A 7,405-nucleotide genomic window follows, 5' to 3' on the forward strand; every position below is an offset into this window, starting at 1 on the left:
ATTGTCTCACAGCCCAGCCTGAGCCCTAGAATTAAATACTAAATGTTGATAGGATGTCATATATGGCTCACAGGGAAATTAACTGTCTTGGGAACATCCCTTTCTGCATAGGTATTCTTACTGGGTATCCCGGGAACTCAGCTTGGTGGGTTGAATTGTCAGTATGACGCTTCCTGGTGGTTGCCAGGAGGTCGCGTAGGCCCCACTTGCGACCACGTTGCCCAAGCCCTCCCTCTTATCTGAGTTCTTGGCAAGGCATTTCGCTTCTCAGGAAGAGGCATGTGGGTCAAGAAGAGAGTAGATTGATGTTGTGGGAATGCAGCAATTGATAGCATGGTATTAAACAGTTGTGGCTCTGCAGCTCACATCAGTCCAGGTGAAAGCTTTGACAGAAATACCTGGGTCTCTTTGTATGGCTCTTTGAAGATGGGCTTACAGTCTGTAATTCTTTCCAGCAGAATTACATCTCCTACCCAAACCAGTCCCTCTCCAAGGCCTCTGTTACTGACATCAATTAGTGGAAATATTCGTCATTGGAAGAGGAAGACCATGATTCAGATTTTTTTGCTCATTAGTTGACGATCTTGTTGCCAACTGTTGAAGCTTATCAGCTTTCTCTCTCACTCATGCAGCCCACTTGTGTCAAAATGAAGGTTTTATTAGGTGCTTTGCATTAAAATAGAGATAAAAGGAGTGTGTTTGCTTGAAGCAGAACAAGACAGAATAAGCCAGATCTTCAGCTGATATACATTTGTCAGAGCTCTATAAAGATAATGAAGCGATACTAATTTGCATTAGTTAAGCAGCTGAGCTGGTCTCTTTCATAGAGACTCCTCTGCAGATCTGGTGATGACCGTGTATTGCTTCTGGCTCAGATGGAGTCAATTTTCCCCACTGCAGCCTTCACAGTACTGTGGGTTGTATGGGTATCTAGAAAGGTGCTGATAACATGCCAGTGGTTTGGCTACTGCTGCATCAAGGCTGTCTTCCCAACTTTCTCCCCTCACCAGTAGGCTCAGGATTGGAAAGATCTTGAAAGAGGACCTAGCCAGGACAGCTGACCCAAACTAAACAAAGGGATGTTCTGTACCATTTGAAATGTGTTCAACAAAAGAAGCTAAGGGAAAGAAGTAGGAGGGGGGACATTTGTTATTATGACATTTGTCTTCCAGAGCAATTGCTGAAGGCCATCCTCCTGGGGAGTAGCTGGACATCATCTGCTGATGAGAAGTAGAGAAAAAATATTTTCATTTTCCTTTGCTTCTGCACATGACCTTTGCTTTTGCTTTAATAAACTGCCTTTATCTTGACACAAGAGGTTTTCCCCATCTTATTTTCTCTCTGTCCTGTCCTGCTGAGAAGGAGAGTAAAAGAGCAGCTTGGTGGACACCTGACATCCAGCCAAGACAACCCTGACAGCTTCTAGCCCATGCCTCAGATAGGTCAGAAATAGTCTAAATCATGCCTCTGTCAAGGATGGTTGATAGGCAAGATTTAGTTGCAAGTAAATGGTGGAATTCTTACTCTTTTCCCTGAACTGTTTTTTGGTATTATCAGGCAGAACTGCTCTGCTTTACCTCTGCCTTTAGGGCAAGGGATTTGCATTTTTTCATGACTGCTTGGAATTAATCATGTGGAGTTAAGAATGATGTGTTTCTCCAAATCTGGCTGGAGACACACTCCATCCTCTGTTTTTCACTGCTTCTCTGCTCGTCTTGCTTCTCAATTTTAGGCAGTGAGGAGGTTTTTCCTACCTTTTCTACCCCTTTTAACAATCTTTCCCTCTGTCTCACTCACTTAACTCAAATTTTCTTTTGATGCCACCTGCTCAGAAATAGTCAAATATCATTTACCTTGTAAACATACATTTCTAGCCAATATCACTCTGCCTTCTGCAGTGACAAAAGAGAATAAATTTCAATAATTTGTATTTTGAGTAAGTAATAAAGGTTGAAGGGATTCCATACTGTTGTATTATTCCAAAAACACAGACATCCTTTGGCCTTCGTGAGCCCACGAGCTGAATCAGAAGTGTGCAAGTCCCCCCTCAATAGGAGCTGAAACTCTCAAGTCCTTTTGCAGACATCACTGTTTGATTCATGCAAACTGGAAGCAAAAGTGATGATAAGCAAAAAGAAGTGTCCCTCCTGTTTCCCCTTGCTGGGAAGTTAATACAGTTTTCATGTGTTGTGACATTTTTTAGTGTTCCCAGGGATGGCTGCATAACCGCAGCCTGACAGCCGGGGGCACTGGGAACAGACACATTCCAAGTCCCCTAACAGTGAGGGTCTGGGACAAGTGATACAAAGCAGGTAATGAAAAATTTAGCAGAAAAACAGCACTTTCACTCTGTTCAGTAAAGTAAATTTTATCTCTCCCAAATTCTTTTAAGAAATTAAATATTTTTTTAATGGAATTTTTTGGTGGATTTGTGTGTGTGAGTGTATGAGCTGGTTTTCCACTCAAAATTCAGTGTGGAAAATTCCTGCAGGTAGTTTTCTGTCTTTGATTCAGACTATCCACTGAGATATAATATTCATTTCATTAGGCTCATCAGTGTTAATGCTGTTCAGCTCCATCTAATGAAAACAGTAAATTAACAAGTGCAGTAGTTCTCTTTCACTTACTAATTGATATATGATGAAAGTTCCCATGCTACCAGCTAGTACATCCTCAAAGAGAGTAAGCAGAAACAGTGGCTTAAGGGGTTTTAAAAATGTATGTTTTTAATGACAGTGATAGCCAGTATATGCTATTTAAGAGAAAAATGCAAAAAAAAGTTGCTGCCACTGGATAACAAAATCTTATACAAATCATTTTCTTCCCTGGGAATTTGAGCAGCTATTGTACTTATGCAGGAATGGTCTTTGAATACATATTTCAGTAGCATTATGCACTTCAGCATAAGGATTATCATTCTGAAATCTGTTCTCGTAGTTGGGGGTTTTTTTTTGGTGGACTTTTAACTTTCGATCGTGAGCTTGCATCTAATTGAGGAAGTGCTTATACGACTGACTGCTGATTGCTGGACAGGAAAGCCTTGAGTTACTAGTCATTTTCCAGGAAGTTAAAATGGAGGATGACAGATTCTCATCTGATGTTTATCAGCTGATCTGCTTAAAATTGAATTGTGTTTATTTGCATCTAAGTATGGGAAAGAAACCCCTCAAGGAAGCACTGAAGAACACCTCCGTCAATGACAGAGTCACACAGTTCCCCAGAAGCCCAGGAGACTTTATCAGGCCACAGCCAAGCACCTGTTACCAAAGGAAACTTTGAATGATCAGTAAGGGAAATAAATGAAAAACCATAAACTTCATCAGTACTGGCTTGTGGGTGATTTCACTCTTCCTAAAAAATCAGCAACTGACTTCCCCTTCTGTAGTAACATATGCCTACAAACCTTCAGAGGGAAAAATCAGAGACAGGCGAGAATTAAAAATGCAAAAAGGAACTGAAAATAATCCATTCTGCTGTAAGAAGTATGGAAAAGACTGCAAATAGGAGCTTGCACATCTCCCAAGTCATCATGTTTTAAAAAGGGAATGGATCAATGTGTAGAGGAAGCAATCTCAGTCACTTTGGAGCCAAATGGATCTGCTCAGATTGCAAGAAATCTCTGACCAGGTCTTGCAGCATTACCCAAACACCGTACAAACTGTAAAGGCACCAACCTGCTTATAAGTGATGTTCCCCTTGGCTTGGTGGAGCTGCAGTGATGAGATGCTGCTCACCCGCAAGTGACAAAAGCCAGGGCTCCTCACTGTTGTGTTCTCTGAGTTCTCTGAGTGTCCCAGGAAAGACACTGCTTTCCTGAGGCAAACGTGCTACTTGCTTCCTCCTGCTCCCATCAGCAGCTACTCCAGTGTGTACACTGCCAAACCACATGGCCCTTGCAAGTGAGGCTTTTTTTGGCAGGAATACCCCGAGGTCCTCAGCGAGGTCACCCGAGGGCTGCTGTGCTCACTGCATTTGTTTTAATTGGGCTGAGCTGCCGTAATGCTGCCAGAAATGGGCCTTGCTGCACCTGCAGAGACAGTGTAGTAGGCAGTTTTCATTTAACAAGAAGTGAACTTTGTAAATTCAAAGTATTTATTTTATTATCCCAAACTTGATTTCTCCCAATTATTTTTTCACAAGTATCTCAGTATTGTTATATTCCATCTGGACAAGCCAAAAATCCTGTCCCACAGACAGATGGAGCAAAGGAAGGAGAAATTTTTATAAATGCAAACAAAATTCTTTAACTGAAGGCTTGCTTATGATTTTAGGTTCTTGATTTTGTACTCAGTGAAGTGTCTTTCTCATATATGATAGCTCTTATAAGGCTGTGGTCTGTAAAATTAGTAATACAGTGGAATGTATACTTGCATTTCTTACTTCTTTATAATGTATTTTTTTCACTAAACATTATATATTTTTTAACTAAATGTAACAGGATTGTGACAAAAAAAGAGATCAGTCTAATGAAGTATTTCTGAACTTCTTGCATAAGTCTGTGGAAGTATTTCTGAATTTCTTGCATAAGTCTTAAATCATATCATGACAAATATAATCTATCATTTTCCTGCTGAGGTGGAATGTGGGATGGTACAGACTCTGCCCCTGCTTTTCAGATATAGTTAATTTTTCTCTTTATTTTGTTCATTACAGAAGAATTTTTTATTGCTGAGGACTATATTGATTCCACTTTTAGAGTACTGCATTGTGTTCTTCTGTATCATTTATATTTGTTGTGTGATAAATTTGGTATCTGAGTGATACTTTCCATTGTTGAAGTTGAAAAGGTCTGTTTCTGAAGACTGATAAAAATGGCAAAGTACAGGACTGCTTCAGTTCGTATATTGGCTTTTCTTCACAAACTTCTAGTTGAATTACCACTGAGCAAGAAGCCACAGTGATGATATTGTAAAAGATTCATATTGTTCTGTATTTTTGGAAGAGATCAATAATGTTGTGGTAAAGGAGATGAAGGAAGACACTTTTTTATGTATGTCCTCCTTTGATTGTGATGCCAGGTGATAAGTTTTCCTCTTATTTCTGTCAGCCAAACTCCACTGCTCAGGTAACCATATTGTGTTTTTTCACTTGCAGTCAAAACCTCTAAACATGTTAGACTGGAGTATTTAGAAGCATTCCTGTTTATTTAACTGACTTTTTATGAATTGCTGGGTCACTTGCCAACTGCCAGGCCAAAATGAAAAATAGGGTTGCCTTTATTTTCCTAGGAATTGTATTTAAAGTTATCAAAGCCTTAACAAATTCCCCAAAGCCTGCTTGGCTGAGATGGAAACTCTGGATCTAGGGCTTCCCTGGAATGATTTTGAGTGTTTCATCCCTACCCTCTGCAGACACCTGGCCCCGTCCTGCATCATCCATCTCCTGGTTCTGAACAAAATGGTTCAATATTTTCCTGTTGCCCTGGGTCCAGTCAGGCAGTGTGTAACTGATGCTGCAGCTCACTAATGGAGTAGTAGTAAACACAACCTCACCTTTTACTTTTCATCTTAGCCCACAAGTAACATAAAACAGCATTCCCAATTGTAATTGAGCCACAACAAGGTCTGCTAGAAAAAAACCCAGGTAGTTCCAAGTGCCTCCCCCCTTTTCTTGTCCTCCAGAGACTCATTCCTGGGTAGTGCAATATATCTTGTGTATTCTTATATTATGTTTCACTGCATCAAGTAATTTAACAGCTGAATAAAACAATTTATAATTGTCTAATGGACGAGAAAAGTTCTTAACACTTCTTTTCTTGCAGCTCATTATAGCAAGAACAGTAGGGAACTCATATTCTAGCATTATAATAATGATGGGAATTCTGCTCTTAAGAAATTCCAATTATCCTCTGATTTATTATGACCTTTTCTGTTTGTTGACTTGTTGGGGTTTTTGAGGGGGGAAGCACTGATTTGCATTTTACCCCTGGTTAACAGCCTATATCTTATGCCTGTTTCAATCAGTTTCTGTGACTTGGGTTTTTTTGACTGTGGCCTCACTGCACTTGCACATTACCAACATTGTACTTTGAAGTGATATGCAGAACTGAATATTGGATCATTAGCCACTCATTTTGCTAAATTACATTGTAGTACCCTGGTACGTAAAGAGCTGGTAAGTAAACAGTTGTATTCCTGCTCTGGTCTTACTTAGTTAAAGTGGCGTTTACTGTTGGGTTAGAGTAGATGCACCATTGTTCTGACTCAGCACAGTCACTCCTGTGCTACTGTTTCTAAGGATAAATGTGTGAACACAATTCTTTTTTGTTGGGGTCCCTCCCCCTGCCATGGAGCCCTGGGAGAGGGGCCCTGGGGGGGAGACATGGGGTTTCCCTGCCCCTGGTCAGCTTCATTTCCCATTGGTTGGTTTGTATTCCCCGGTGTGGCCAAGGACCCTGGGGTCCCATGGCTGGGGAGTTCCTGAGCAGAGCCCCGGCCATGCGGCTGGAGAAATAAACATCTCTGAAACATCTACCACGAATCTGTCCATATATACTTCGTTTTCCACGAAACGCGTAAAACGGAAGTTAGTCCCGTTTTCATTGCTTGCCATTTTCTCCAGACCAGCTAGAGGTGCGTTGGGTTCTGAATTCTGGAGCTTCTCCAGGCTTCCTGTCAAGCCACTGATGGGAGAGCTGCCACCGTTGCCCAGGCCGCCCGGTGCTGGAGGGATGCCCCCATTCTGGATGACGGAGATCTCGTTGGTCTTCATGGCTAAGCCGTTGGAGAGTGCAGCTGCATACTGGTTCCAGAAGCTGGACGGGTCTCCATTCCCTGACTGCGCAGCCAAATCCTTCTGAAACATTTCTGGGAACTTTACAGGATTGCCTCCTAGAAATGTCATGGGGCCATCTACAGAAAGTCGTCTGCCTCGTCTTGCAGGAGTACTGTTCCACGTGTGAGTGCCCATGTGAACCTTCAGATTGCCTTTTGTTGTGAATGCTCTTCCACATATAGTGCAGGCAAAAGGTTTCTCACCAGTGTGTGTCCTTTCATGGATGAATGCGGGCAAGATACCGATCCCTGAGGAAGATTCGTGAGTAAAATAACCACTCTAGACCTCTCTCTTCTCATCTTGGTTAGGATATTCTCTCTGGACGATGGAAGAATCGTGGGAAATGGGGCTCTCTGAGCCACAGAAAAAAATGTATCTAGAAGTAAAAGGAATCCTTGAACAACAAAACAAAAAAGTAATGCAACCGGGAGATCTAGAACATTTCTTCATCTGGCTTTTCAAAAGGTTCTCCTATATTTCTCGAGACTTACTTTTTGATATCGAACCTCCTGTATCTTGTGAGGGGTGTTTCTGGGACGAGATATGGGATAAAGTATGGGATCAAAGAGAAGCTTTCCGTGCATACCTTATAATCAGGGAAGCTCTTGAGGAGCATTTGTATGGTCCCATT

The 7,405-nt window shown here is 41.6% G+C and overlaps 1 pseudogene across 1 annotated transcript; it reads right to left on the reverse strand.

Annotated features, from left to right (window-relative positions):
- Window positions 1–6,333: 6,333 nt before the first annotated feature.
- On the reverse strand, window positions 6,334–7,358 carry LOC108448779 (annotated as a pseudogene). The gene is made up of 2 exons (XR_001864799.1): window positions 7,266–7,358; window positions 6,334–7,053 (listed from the first exon to the last, which is right to left on the reverse strand). The product of XR_001864799.1 is annotated as a sal-like protein 1 pseudogene (transcript).
- Window positions 7,359–7,405: the final 47 nt, after the last annotated feature.

This window comes from Corvus brachyrhynchos, unplaced genomic scaffold (assembly GCF_000691975.1).
Source record: "Corvus brachyrhynchos isolate BGI_N302 unplaced genomic scaffold, ASM69197v1 scaffold87, whole genome shotgun sequence".
NCBI classification, from domain to species: domain Eukaryota; kingdom Metazoa; phylum Chordata; class Aves; order Passeriformes; family Corvidae; genus Corvus; species Corvus brachyrhynchos.